Source organism: Cylas formicarius, unplaced genomic scaffold (genome assembly GCF_029955315.1).
Source record: "Cylas formicarius isolate icCylForm1 unplaced genomic scaffold, icCylForm1.1 PGA_scaffold_3__17_contigs__length_32017465, whole genome shotgun sequence".
Classification (NCBI taxonomy): Eukaryota; Metazoa; Arthropoda; class Insecta; order Coleoptera; family Brentidae; genus Cylas; species Cylas formicarius.
Window position 1 is genome coordinate 16,037,523 of NW_026844326.1, and position 14,921 is coordinate 16,052,443.

At 32.9% G+C, this 14,921-nt stretch overlaps 1 protein-coding gene across 1 annotated transcript in view; it reads right to left on the reverse strand.

Annotated features, from left to right (window-relative positions):
* Window positions 1–14,921, reverse strand: part of LOC132700060 (rho GTPase-activating protein 20-like) — a 280,908-nt gene that overhangs the window by 27,444 nt on the left and 238,543 nt on the right. The gene's annotated exons all lie outside the window — the stretch shown is intronic.

A 14,921-nucleotide genomic window follows, 5' to 3' on the forward strand; every position in this document is an offset into this window, starting at 1 on the left:
GATGTCAATTTGACTGTCGAATATTCGCTTCTCCATGGCAAACTTGGTGTTATAAAGGAAACAATATGCCGACATCAATCAATTTTGATGTTTCTGTTATTTTTCATTATTAGATGAGAATTGAAAATCCTTTTTAATTTAAAAAATGCAGCGTTGTAAAGTCTGTCTAATTCATTTATAATCCTCTCGGTGTACCTCAAACTGTAACTCTGAATGCCTACTATTAAACATTAGATATGCATCCCCACGTGTATCAATTAAAATTTAATGTATTATGCAACAAATTCGATAAACACCACTTTAGTGACCAGTTTGATTTGGGTTTAATAAACGAGTGACTAAATAAGTTTATCAACGTCTTGCATACTATACTTTCTCCTCTGCCAGGAACCATTTTTAAAGCTCTAGCCTCTTGAGTGAACTTTTTTTCTTATTTTGATATCTAAAATTCCCCCCCGCCCCGCCAATCCAAAGAAAATATTTGCGAACACAGATGTGTGTTTTTCCAAATTATATTTCCGGATTCGATGCGTTACCTTAAATTCCGGAAGGAAACCGGAATTCTGCTTTATTTTATAGCCATTAATGCGTTTGCAACACCTGGCGATTAAATAAAAGACTACACACGTGCACAACAAATAAAATATCGGTAACGTAAAAACCGCGACCCAACTTAACATGGCACGCCCGATTTTTCGAAAATTCACCGCCGTACTAATTAAGTTTAACCATTAAAGACTCGAAAAAAATGTTAATATTCCCAAGAATCACGGCAAAAACAAAAGAACGGGGTCAGTGGCGTCCCAGGGATCGACTTATGCGCGAAAGGAAAAACCGAGCCGAGAAATTTACAGCACGGGGCTAAATGATAATAATAATAATAATAATAATAATAATAATAATAATAATAATAATAAGGATGGTTACGGTTACTGCTAACCACTTCGCAGGACTGTGGAGTCGACAGGCCTTTTAAAGTACTTAGGTGCTGGCGACAGAGGTTGGGACGCCGCTGTCCTTTGTAATTCAAACTTGATTACGTCAAGGTAAACTTAGTGCTTATCGCGTTTGTTCGTTTTCTACACATTTTAAACAAGTAAAGTTTAAATACCTTTCTTAATATGGAACGCATTCGAACAAAAATAGTAAAAGAACGACGGCAAAGAAATGGTTTCAGTAGGTAGAGACGACGAGTGGTTTAAACTGAACGATAGGTTCTTATTTCGGTCCTAAAATGATTGGGTATATAATATAATACCTCTTATTTTTTAGCGTACTACACAGTTCAAACCTGAGATTACCTGCGGATATTAAGGGTTTATCACTTTTTAATCTGTCATTGACTTAAGATACAACTGTGTAACTAAATATATAGTGGAGGAGCTTCTAGATTCTATAGAAAAGGAAAAGGAGGATTTTTTTTCGGAAAGCAGCTCATTTTATTGATCACCTTTTGTAATTTTGGAATTTTCTATACCTGGATTCAAGCAATTTGAGCACTTGAGAACGCGACCGGAAAATATTCGATAGCCCCAAAAACGTGACTAAAGTGCTAATTTAAGGGGGTGGTGTAAGGGTGCGAACCTGGAATAAAACTCTTGATTTCTTTCGGCTCTTCGATGTACGTCGTACTGCCGTTCGTTCTTGTGTAGCTGGAACGACTAGCCGCTCGTCCGTCCTGACTCAGCATACGGCCATACACAAGATATCGCTAACACGGCTATCCTTTTCTTCTAAAATATTAGAAACCAGCAACAGAATTTTTGTAAATACCACTACTTTACTCAAAAGTTGGACTCATTACATGGGATTGCATTACTCTTTTAATCAATAATGGGATTACCATTATTAATCTGTTTTACATTTTTTTTTCAATAACGGGCTTGCCATTAATCCTTTAATCAATAATGGGATGGCCATTATTAATCTCTTTTACACTTTTTTTTTTCAATAACGGGATCGCTATTGTTACTTTATTGAATCAGCAATGTGATTCCCATTATTAATCTCTTTTACACTTTTTTTTTCAAAAATTAGTTATTGCAATTAATTTTTCAAAGAAACTTCCACAGGCTACTGTAATGCTTTCTACAAAACTTCTGGATTCCTCCCTCCTGCGTCGGTTTTTGCTTAATCGAAATTGCTGACGTTTCGCCAATCATCCTGGTGGCTTTCCCTAGGTTCAGTCAATTTTATAATTCACTCAGTTTGTCCCTACGTTTAAGAAAGCTCTGATGCATCGTAACAGAATTTAAATTTATTTGTTTTTAAGCAGCCTGCTTTAAAGTTTCGAAAAAGTCTATCTTGTCTGCTCTATTCAATTCAATTCAATCTATTCTATTTTTAAAGCGTCTTTATATGGAAATTCTAAGCTGTCAGGCTAAGAAGGATTCAGGCAACCAACTGCAAGCGTTTTCGATCCATCTACAACCGGCTCAGGAGGAATCCAAAAGATTTGAAAATCGCACAAAAATATTTTCAAGAGTAACTGATTTACAGTATTTCTAGGCAGAAGAGAACCCCTTACTGAAAAAGATTCAGGAGAAAACAGACTAGCGAGGGTTAAAAAACACAAATGAAGTTCTTCGAACCAATGGAACTCCATTATTTGGACTGATGAAGCCTGATTTAAAATATGCATTGGTGATAGTAGAGCTCGTCTCATAAAAACTAAAGAAGAATTTAAGAATGACTGAATAATTAAGTTTTATTATAAATGCTGACAAGTACATAAATACGTGCTCCGAAGTAACATAATACCCCAAATACAAATGTGTTTAAACATTCCGTTTTCAACATATCCGAGCCACTTCCGACACTTCCAGGATGTTACAGCACGGCGGGGAAGTTTGACGTTTGTGAATTCTGACGGTCATGTCAGTGAATGTAATTCGTATTGTTTAGCAAAAATCTCCCCAAAAACTAACGGTCGTAGAAGAAGTATAGCAGTATATAGTGCACTTTTTTAAGTCACTCGTTTATTTAACACTCGCTCCTCTGCGCTCCGCATAATATACTATTTTATTTTCGTCGATTTTTATTAATCGACACTTTTTCGGATTTGCGAGATATTGGGTGATATGAATAAAATTAAGTACCTACTTGTTACTTAAAATTTTGGAGTATGTCCTTCATTTGGTATGGATAAAATGATGAAGCAGAAAACAGAGTACCTGCAATTTTTCAGCGAGTACCTACTATATATACTACAGAAATAAAGCAGTTACTCAAATAATTTTAAGTTACCTCGTCAGCATACTCAAAAACAGAAAAAGTGCCATCTTTATTATACATATGCAAAATAACTCAACGACGAAGATTTTCCTATTTTGAAAAAATGTGAACAATCGTGGTGATGAGGCTTTGCAGATTGTATTGTGGTGTGATTGACGTATTAGCAAGAAGAATTCATGGTTTAAGTCAGTACTAAGTAAGTGAATCAAAATACTCAACAAATATTACATTTCAAAAATTTATTACATTTCTCATTTCACGTGTTTAAAACTTTTTAGTGCGCTTTGTTGTAGATCAAGAAAAAATGTTTTTTGGGGTCTAGCTTTAGGAAAAAACGACTGCTACCTTCCCGAGAATTACCCAACAATTTAACAGAGATCAACTTTTAGCAGAAATCATAATTTTTTACCAAAATTGGGTATTTTTAGCAATTTTATAATCTTGTATCTAGACTATTCTTTAGTCGATTGTTGTGTGATTTTAAGAACGGGGGAAATTTTCACCGCTGGTTTGAATGGAAATAGCCAATTTTTCCCAAAGCTAGACCCAAAAAAATATATTTGGCTTTTTTTCAAACATGGCAAAAGGACACTACAAAGTATTATTTAAAAAAATCATCAAAATGCGTGAAATGAGAAATGTAATGAAGTTTTTGAATGTAATATTGGTTTTTAAATATTTTGGTAAAATAAATCATGAACAGACAAAATATTTGGTGCCCGAGACTTTCGGTTTTGTGTTCCCAAATTCATTTCAACGAAATACTTACTGTATCTATGTTCTTAAATAACAGATTATTTAAACGCCTTATTAACTACCTTTTGTTGAACTAAATGAATGAATGAATATAAATGAATATAAATTATTACAAATTCATAAGAATGGGAAATATTTGTTCAGAAAAGTTACCTACTGCTGCATCTGTCCCATCTTTTTGAATACTGGGGTTCTTTTATCGGTATTAATATTTCTTCTGCAAACCTAAAGACAACTGTTCCAAAAGAATTAAACTTTGAAGTTCCGGGGACTGGTTTCGTCACTTTCTGGCAAATTTTTACTTGAATTGCGAATTTTCTTTTTTTTGTTATAGGTTGTCTTATTATAGAAAAGGAAACGCTTTAAAAATTATATCCTACCATGAATATAAAAATAAATGAAATAAAATAAAATAAAATAAATAAAATCTTTTACTCTGCAAATTGAAGGATTTACTTCTCTTTCCATAATAATTAAAAAATTTCGTTTCCCATACTCTCATTTCCCGTTTGATTTTTATCAGTCTTTCTTTTACAGGTTGCCAAACTTTTTTGATACTTGTGCTTCATTCACCTCTATTCCAAATTCACTTCCTAGGCATCATTTTATTTCAGAAACCGCATATGCTTTCTTTTTTTTTAATATCGAGTATGTTTGATTTTGACAAAAGCCTAATACCACCCCTTTTTTTCTTTCATAAGAAAAATAGTATTTTAGGCTAATATTAAATACAAATATCGTATATTATCAAAAATACATTTTGGTTTAAAACAAAAAGTTTAAAAAACTGAGACAAAGCTCATATATGTAATTATAATAAATTAATGAATTGTTATCTCGAAAGGTCTGAACTACAGAGATCGCTATAAGAACAAATTCCAATACTCTTGCCCGACACAAAAATAGTAAAATTAGCCTCTCACAATTCATTCACCGTTAACGTATTATACAACGTTCAGTTTTTTTTTATCGGTGTTTGCTTAGCCTCTTCGCGCTCAATTACATTTTAATATATATTAGGTATTACGGATTTTTTGTCGAATCATTTAACAGTGTTATGTGAATTTTTAATAACGCACGCCCGTCTCCATTGATGAATGAATACCAAAACGCGAGTGTAGCATTTTTTGCCGAAAACAACTGTACCGTGATTCAGTCGACGAATTACAAAGAGCCTATTAAATGTTTTATGGTGACAGGAGAAATAATTTCAAACTGTCAAAATAGTTTCGTTCGGAATTTAAGCGCTTAATTATCAAAAGCTTCTCTTGTAAAATGTCGTCTGAGACGTGTGAAATTACTTCGCGCAACGCACTATTGAAATATTAAACGCTTTTTCGGCAAAAACGCGGTATTTAGAACGTACAATTTTTTCCTAATAAAAATCTATTTGGCTCGAAGTTTTCTTTTTTGGTATATACCGACAAAATTGTTACGCGGGAGAATTATTGTGACCCAGTTTTTTGCTTTCATTTTTTAACTCCTTGGATTGGTTTGCTAGGAATCAGCACGTGACTCGTTGACTATATAGGATAATTCCAATACCCCCAAAAATTTTAACTATATTTTACTGTTAGTTTAAGCGTAATTTTGTCTATAATTTTTTTGTACAATTCGGAGTATTTTATGTTCAGAGAATTAAGGACTTAAAAAAATATATTTAGGGTTTATAATAAAATTGTGTTTGGTTATTTTATTGAAGGTTATGTTGCAAACGTTGCACTAAACATTCGTAAAATTAGATGGACAGATTTTCGGGATCGACGATCCAAAGCAAGAAAGAAGAAAAAACAACAGAGAAAATGATTTAAAAGGAGGACGAAATGTTAAAAAGAGTTAAAAAAATTAATATCTTCAAACATTTTGTTTACGAAGTTATAAAGGCTTAAAATACACTTTTCTTTTGTTTAACATAAGTTATCAAAACTTTAAACAACAAAAAATAATTGAGAAGAAGAGAAAATTCAATAACGATGAATAAAAAATACACTAGTAAGCAAAAGGGTCTAAAAAAAATTGTTTTTCTATAAAAACGTAGTTAGTTTTTTGAAAAATTCCACAACATTAACTAAACAAAACTACTTAGCTTTTGACTATTTTAAATCACATTCATTCTTTTATTTTTTATTTATTATAAAATATATAATCTAGCAAAACTTTATACAGACTAGGAGCTACTGCTGCAAAAAATATGAAATTTTATTATTTATTTTATGATTTTACATCTTCTTGCCCATGTTGACCATATTTGACAATAGTGTTTACGTTAGTAATGGAAATTAATTTGGACCCAATTAGAAAAAAATTATGAACTCCATTGAAGTGAACCAATGGTTTTGATAAAAAATTGCCACTCATGGCTTTTCTTTTTTGCTTCTTTTTGGGATCAAGCACCTGAAAATGTATTTTTTTACTTCTTGAGTATTTTCGTATTTGTATAGCACATATGCATTTATAGCAAAAATTAGCTAGCATGTGCCAAAAAAGGATTTAGGTGCATAAGTCAAATTTGTTTAATTGTGGCAAATGGAAACAATTGCGATTTTATAACATTTTTCATTTAATTTCGACTGCCTGATTAATTGACAGACCAATAAGGTAACCTCGAGGTAAAATAAGTATAATAAGTTCGAAAAGAGTTAGAAATATTTAAAAAAATCCCATTCATATTTTTGGTTCGGCTTTTCATCTTTTTATTGATGTTAGTAGATCTTTTTTCTTTCCCATTCATTGGACGTTGGAGTTATCCATGGTATTTCACAATTCAAAAGCTCCAGTTCATCGCCCATTCCCGTATGTTTCTCAGCCAGGATGTCTGATTCCTCCATATATATATATATATATATATATATATATATATATATATATATATATATATATATATATATATATATATATATATATATATATATATATATATTGGTTTCGCATGTTCAAATGTTAGTAGAGTTTCGAGTTTCCGCTTCCAGTTTATTGAGCATTATTGATTTCGTGGTCCGAACACATAGCATTTAACGTAATGTTGCATTAGACTTCTTATATCGGAGAAGTTTACACTTATAAAAGGCACCTCGGGTCATTTCAATTCGGCATTTAATCTCTTTCTCAGGATCCCATTTCTCATGCGGCCAACACCTCGAGTTGTTGTATCTCATTGCTCTTATACTTACACTTTATATGCATAATTTCCGCAAAATTCTTGTGCAAAGTCCATGATGAATAAATACACAGGTGTAACCTTCTATAGTCAGGTAAATGAGGATATTTAAACTTAACATTTTTAATGCCGAACTAAGCGCAAAACTCATATTTCTGAGACCCACTTTGATGACGTTACACGTACGCTTAAAAATGTAACTATTTCTTCACACCATAAAAATGTTTATATAGGTTGTGTCGTTGGCAATTCCTTTCAGGCAGCTTCTGCGTTCACATACCATCAAAGCCGAGCATAACAGATGGGACAGAAGACGTACGCGATGCTATTTCGGCATCCGTCGAGCATACACATACATACGTATAATATATTCCTCAGTTATTTAAATCTCGACGTTATTTATAAGTCTTCACTTGCACTTCCTTATGGCGTGTAATTTATGTTCATTTTACGTTTGCACTATATGGCCCCTCGACGAGTACAAAAATTTTTGGATTTATGTGTACGCGTTTGTTTTACCGTCGCCGGGAATTTAGCACCTGTGCGGAACCGTAGGACCGTGCAATTTTTGCTACGGTCTGCGTGTGCTACAAGAGTTTTATCGACGCTGTAAGGATATACAGAATTTAGCACATGCAGAAAGGTGTTTCAGATACGTTTCACATGGGGAGAGATTTATGGGCGATATATGAACATTTTTGAATCGCAAAACATATTTTGCAACATTAGAATACCGCTACGAAACATTGCGTCTAAGCAAAAAATAAACGGATACCATATATAGGAATTTATTGGGATTTTTGTCAAATTATTTAAAATTTGCGCAAAAAGCAATCCCAGGAGGAATGTCGAATAAACATCATAAATGGAAAACCATCAACCAAGAGAATAATTATCACCAAAAAAGTAACCATGTCAATTGTATTTATTAATCAAATTTTAGCAGCCGTTAATTGGTTTTTACAAAACTTCTGGATTCCTCCTGAGTCGGTTTTTGCTGATTCGAACTTGCTGACGTTTAGCCGATCATCCTGTTGGCTTCTTCAGAGCTTGACTGAAACTGACTGCGCAGGAGGAATCCAGAAGTTTTGCAAAAAGCATTACAGTAGCCTGTGGAAGTTTCTTTGAAAAATTAGCCGTTAATTCGCTTCAAAATTTTCTGATACGTTATTTCTGATTTTAAAAATTCAACCATAGATTGTCCCCATACCTATATATTCTACCAATTTTACCCTACAGGCACCTTTCAATATAACTTGGGTTGCTTTTTAACAAAATTATTGCTATATTTTTAATAAGTCTATCTAAACTATGTCAACAAAAGAGGGACTTGGAATGAAAATGATTTTTTTTAAGTGTAAATTGGCATTGTATGCTAGACTTTTAAGTTCGTCGCTCAGTAAAAAGGGTGTCCCAGATGTCGACGTTAAAACTTAAGTGGCGGAAATGTGTTTTCAAGAAAATCTCATTGCATTTTTGTAAAGGATACTGGGACAACGAAATTTGCCATTCAAAAAGTGAACCTTCCCTTAGAAAAACTTCTGAACGTCCTAAGTTTAATAAGATATGAGGATATATTTGTTTTTTTTTTTTTTGCAAACAAACTTTATTGTTTACATTTCCAATATTATTCAAAAATTTTGAAATGCATGTTTTACACATTATATAATAACTGTTAACAACATTAAACATTTAAAATATTATGTAAAACATAATGTGGTTTCATGTTTAGAATTAAAATGTTTTCTAACATTAATGTTTGGAAATTAGTTTTTTCTTCTGAAAGCGATGTAGCTTTCTACAGGAAAAGATCAGGTGTCAGGATCCATTAGAAAAATTAACAAAGATTTTTGAAAACACGCTTTTTTATTTGCTACAGGAAGTCGGAAAATGTTTCATAATCGATCTGACACTCTTTGTATCAAACATAACCATAAATAATACCGTATTTTATTTATTATTATTAATCACGTATAGGGTTATTTTGATTCTAAATATTGAATCGATTTCTGGCACACTCTATCCAGTAAAATCTAGTTAAGTCGACTAATAGTAAATAGCCACGAAACGTTAATAGCCAAATGGGAAAAAAGGTGCACTGGTAAAAATTAATTACAGTCAATCAGAAGCACCGGGTAAAAAAATGGCTGCTACTTCTGGGCATAAATTAAGACATTGTGTGGCAGATACCTCGTAACGGTAAACGTCGGGCCGTACAGGCATATCTATGACAATCGCAAGAAACCTGATCATCAAAATAACGTTATCCGACACTATATTTTACGACTGAATTTACGCTATTCGGAATCTGAGAAACAAAATGTTACCTACAATCTCCGTAAGGCCGGTTTTTTTTAAGTGTTTTAAGCTGTTGAATAACTGTCTACGACATAACGCGGTCTCACGCATCAACACTAAAAAAAATAATAGATAAACACAAGATATCAAATTTCTCTTTCATTGTCAGGTCGCAGACAACGTTACGTACCACTTAACCAAACAATCGTAATACCAATATCCAATTTCTAAAACTCTCATCTAGTGGCGATGTCCAATGCTCAATTTCAATAATAACAAAGCCGCTTATCTCCAATATAGTAATGAATAAGTAGGTGAAAGCATATGTTCGGTAGACAAGAGAATACTATACCGGGTTAACACAGTATTAGCTGTATATGGCTTGCGGCATAAAAATTTTTCAAAGAGGCTTCAAATTGCATACAACTAAAAAAACATGGAGGCCACCTTGACTGACCTGATGCGCTGTAAGTGTCGCTTAATTTTTCACTACACAATAGACAAAGGGTTGGTATGACGACTCGACGCCAGTACGGGTGGATCATGCCCATTCGACTCAAATTTCCGCCCCGAAATCGAGACACTTAACATTCTGCGAATGTTTGTGAATTTGTCTAGGCCCGGTCTGCAAACAACAATGCCCTTTTTGAATCACGCACCATGTCGAGACAGGTAAATAATAAAATCTGACTGCGGACCAGCCGACGGCGTATCGTAAAAATGTCTAAGTGTAATTTGGCACTGACAAACTCTGGAGACGATACATTTAGTTCTATGGACTGCGAATTACTACGTTTGTCACAGAAAACTTGGGGTACATCTTTTGGAATATTTGAAAGCCACAGGCGCCGGTTACATCTAGGACTAAGCTTTTGTGTTACTAATAGAATGAAACTAATGAGTAAACTATTCTATACTATTCATGAAAAAGGGAGCAACAAAAAAATGGAAAATAATACACAAGTTTTACATGTCATCAAAATGTCAGGTTACTAAATTTCATAGGAATTGAGCAAAAACATACATCATTACAAACATTTTATTATATCATGTTGGTTAGTTTGAACCCTGAAATTACAGGTTGACAAGTTTATTTTACATTTATCATTAATCTATAATCAATTGGTTTTGAATTATTTGAGTTTTAGTTTAGTTTCGGTCGTCAGTATAATTTTTATAGCAGTTAACAATAATGAACTCAAATTAACATTTCCTTATATGTACTTGCTTTCTTCAATATAAATTAGGACATCAATTCCTTGATAGAGTAAATGGAATAAATAAAAATTATGACAATACTTCCATGAACATAAGTTATAATACTATCAGATTTCTAGTTTCCTCTAAAAATAGTTCAACAAAAAATACGGAATTACCTTTCAACATTTCAATAATATTGTTAAAAAAAGAAGAAATCTTTGCAGATTAGAGTTAGTTTAATTAATTAATATAGTCATGCAGATGTTTTTAATTATGTCTGCAACATAGTAGCAAAACTTACAGAGAATATAACAAAAACATTCTAGACATAGTACGAAGTGATGAAAACTATGGTGAACTAAAGGTTATGAAATGATGGTTATTTAATACTCATGAAAATTCCTACCACTTAAAAAAGGAAAATTGAAGAAAACTCATGTCTGCTCTATACTGCCTCTAACCTTGCTTATTAACCTTGACTTTACTCTTAATTTCTTAGTCGTCAAATAAAACGCAAACAATAAAAACCTATGTCAAGAATAAGAGTCAATACAAGAATAAGAAAGAAATCAATGAGAACAAAATAGACAAAATAGTTTTAAAAAAAATTCCCAAGTGGACGAAAAACTTGACTGTTACTTTAAGATTTCCTATTTTTTAATAGTATTATATATGATATACCGCCATAAAAATAGTCAAGATTCATTTTTATGCGTATAGCCCGAAGGCACATTTACATGTTGTGTAGCCTTATAATTCGGTCCATAAATTCATTGTATAATACAAACGCGCGGCGATATAATAACCAGAACGTTAAAAATGGGATTTAAATGAGTTATACGATGGGTGGCCCACTTGCGGGCTTATTAGAAATATTTCTTGGCATTAAAAGTTTTAAAACTTGAAGCGCGAGGCGAGTGTTTTTTTCCCCATAATCTGCTTGGAACAATAAAAATTCCAACGGAATTAGGTCAGGTGCATCGCGCGGTGGTATTTGGGCTGACCGTACGACCGTACCATTGGGTCACGTGTGCACGCGGTCAATTAAGTACGCCCTTGACAAGACATTCTGAGCGTGCGTTAAAAAATAAACTGGCGAGATAATAATACGTATGTGATATATTTGAAAGAAATAATAACCATTTTGTAGTCGCTTAAGATTGTTACGGTCACGCAAAGCCCTAGGACAATCGAAATCCCACCATGTTGTTCTTGCTGGTCTCATACCCAGTTATAATTTCCACGAAGAAAACCAAATGCGCGTGAGCAATTTGATAAAAGATTACGCAAAAATTTTACAACTATTTTAACGGATTAGTTACATTTTATTAACAACTTCACGCACACATCTGCTTATAAAGACTTGTTTAACGGATCACGTGTTCCATTTTGATAATTATGGCTAAAGTTGGTTCAAAAGCAAGAATAAAAAATACGAAAGTTTCAAGTTTGTAATATGAGTATTACAAGCATATGCTTAAATACTCACGAGAATTACTTAATTTATTATTAATTTATATGCACAAATACATAAACAAGACTTAGTGGTCGTGGTTGTTTTAGTGACAAGTCACGATGAAAATTTGTATTAGCGGCTTCACCAAAATACAATTAGTATCGAAAACAATTTTAAGTGTACCTAATATGGTTCCGAGTGAAAACCACTTCTACCCCCCATCAAAGTGCCCTTATTTCAAAAATTCAGATAAGTGTTATTAGAAAAAGTTGTTTGGACTTAAAAAGTTAGGCTCATATATTAAATTATGATCTCCTAAGTAAATTTGTTTCTTAAAAAAAAGTTATATTTTTTTTTGTATTTAACGTAAATATGAATTAATCGAAATCAAATCAATGTGTCACAATCGTCTTCCCTGTCAAAAATATTTTAAAGATTAACTTAGGTTTTTAATATTGTCAACACTGTCTGAGACCAAAAAACACTAGGGACCACTTGCAGAGGCTGCCTTTCGAGAGTCGACTCGAAAGTTCGACACCCATCGCGGGAAAACGCTGCGCTCTATAAAAGCGGAACAGAGCTCATTATAGGGCAGTAAAATGTGCAACTTGGAACTGTTTCGGATGATTTTGGCGCGAAAATACAAGTAATCAATCGACAGAAATAATAGACGGTATATATTAATTGTTAGTAGCATGTGCATAGTGAATAGTAGTGTATATTATAGAGTCTTAGCTCTTAGTGACTAATTGGCATTTTGGACTAAATGCGTTTAGTTCAGTTTAACTTTTACGCGCAATGACAATTGCAAATATGTTGCACACTGAAGTGACCAGATTGTTTGAATTTCAGAAATCGACACCTTGACAGTCAAATATTAAGAAGTCACTATCAACAGGAAATAACCTGATTATTTATCTAAATTTTGGTGCACGTTGAACGTTATTATTATTGGACGCCTGTGACAAACGTAGGGCCAATGAGAATCGGTTTTTAAAAAGGCGCAAGCATTCTTAAGATCATGAGTCATTACGAAATTTGTCGAACGGACAGCGATTGGTTTTCTTGTACGCGCGCATGCCGGTCATCGTTATCTTTGAATGCGGGCGCCAACAACCGGAAACTTGACCTTGCGGTATGTCTGGCGCTTTTTAAATATGTTTATGAATTTAGTGAGGTTGAATATGTCCTCTTTCACGGTTAATGTATCCGTATCAGGGGTTTTGCGTCGAAAGAACAACGTAAATTTCGGACATAGTTCACCCCGGGTCTGGCGCGGTGTTCAAAAAATTATTCAGTTTGGCGAAATTGTTAAAGCACGTCTAATATACTGAAAAAACTCTACATTAAATTTTGTTGTATGGGTTAAAATTTATGGCTGGGAAAGCATACTATACTTATTATACTTTAAAAATAATTTATTTAAAAAAGACTTTATATATAGTATTTTTAACAATTTACAATTAGTGAATAACAATAACAGTGACAAAAAGGATTGCGCCTTGATTATAAAAAAAGCGGGCGCACAAGTTTAAAGTATGTATCGCACAACCCTGCATTTATGTAACAACAGATCAGTTTGTATAAGAAGTCAAAAAAAATATACAAAAAAATATATAACTTACTATAAAGACAAGACGCAATGCGAGAGGGGTCCACAAAAAACACACTTTTACAAATTTTTTTTTCTTTCTTACATTTCCTTTCTTAATCTGAAGATATTTGCCTTTAATAGCATAGTTTCGAATTTAGTTTTAGCTTAAGTTTTTTACAGTAAAGGCTATTAAGAATAAAAAACAATTATTAGATAATGACTAAGTTATTATTCATATAAGATAAATTCAGTTCACCTATTTACCTATTAAGTACTGTATACACATGTTAATTTACATATAAGTACCTCAAAATTTTAATGTGGATGTTCTTTCATTTACTTTAGAGTTTCAGAAAAAATTGCGTATATATTTTTCAATTGACAATAGAAAAATGACGTAAGTCGAATAACTTTTTTTGTATATTTTCATATACCTCAAACTACAGAAAATTTAGACAATATTCTCCGATCGATCTCGATTTATTTAGTGAAACTGGTGGTGGTTACGTTTAATTCTTATATTTATGTTTGAAAACAAAAAGCGATTAAAAATTTCATCAAGTAAATATTAAGCGTCAAGCAAAATGAGTTATAAATTATTTTCAGTATCAGCGTTAACAAAATAGGCAAAAACTACTTATTTTCTTTTCTTTTTGATTGTGTGTTCAAAGTTTGATTTGAAAGTTTTACTTATTAAATAACTGTCATTATATGGTCAGGCATGAGTAAGCCGGAGACGTTAGGCGAAGAGTTAAAATAGTAAATTTGTTTATTTCAAAAATCCAGTTAACTTGATTCTGTGATAACGTAAATTGTAGGACGCTATTTATCGCTAAGCGATAGAATTCACTAACTTTTCAGTTTACGATGTGTCGAAATTGATTAAAGAAAGATTAAACAAACGGTCGGTGATCAAACACTTTTTTTTTTGTTTGAAATAAATTCAACATTTGGGTTATCGATCGACCGCGCTTCACGACAAACGTATTTATTGTACCTGTCAAAAAATCAAAACATCGTCCGACAAACAAGTGCCACTGATTGATCCGGGACCTTTTTGACCTAGAGCTTACGAGTCGGGTGTCACGTAGACTCGTACAAAAAACTCCGGTCCAGGTTCCAAAAAAAAAAATGAGATTAGAGATGCGTTTGGGAGTTGGGAAAGCTTATCGGTCATTAGTGGCGTTTTAAAAATGCAACTATAAGGGGATTACGGTTGTAATAAA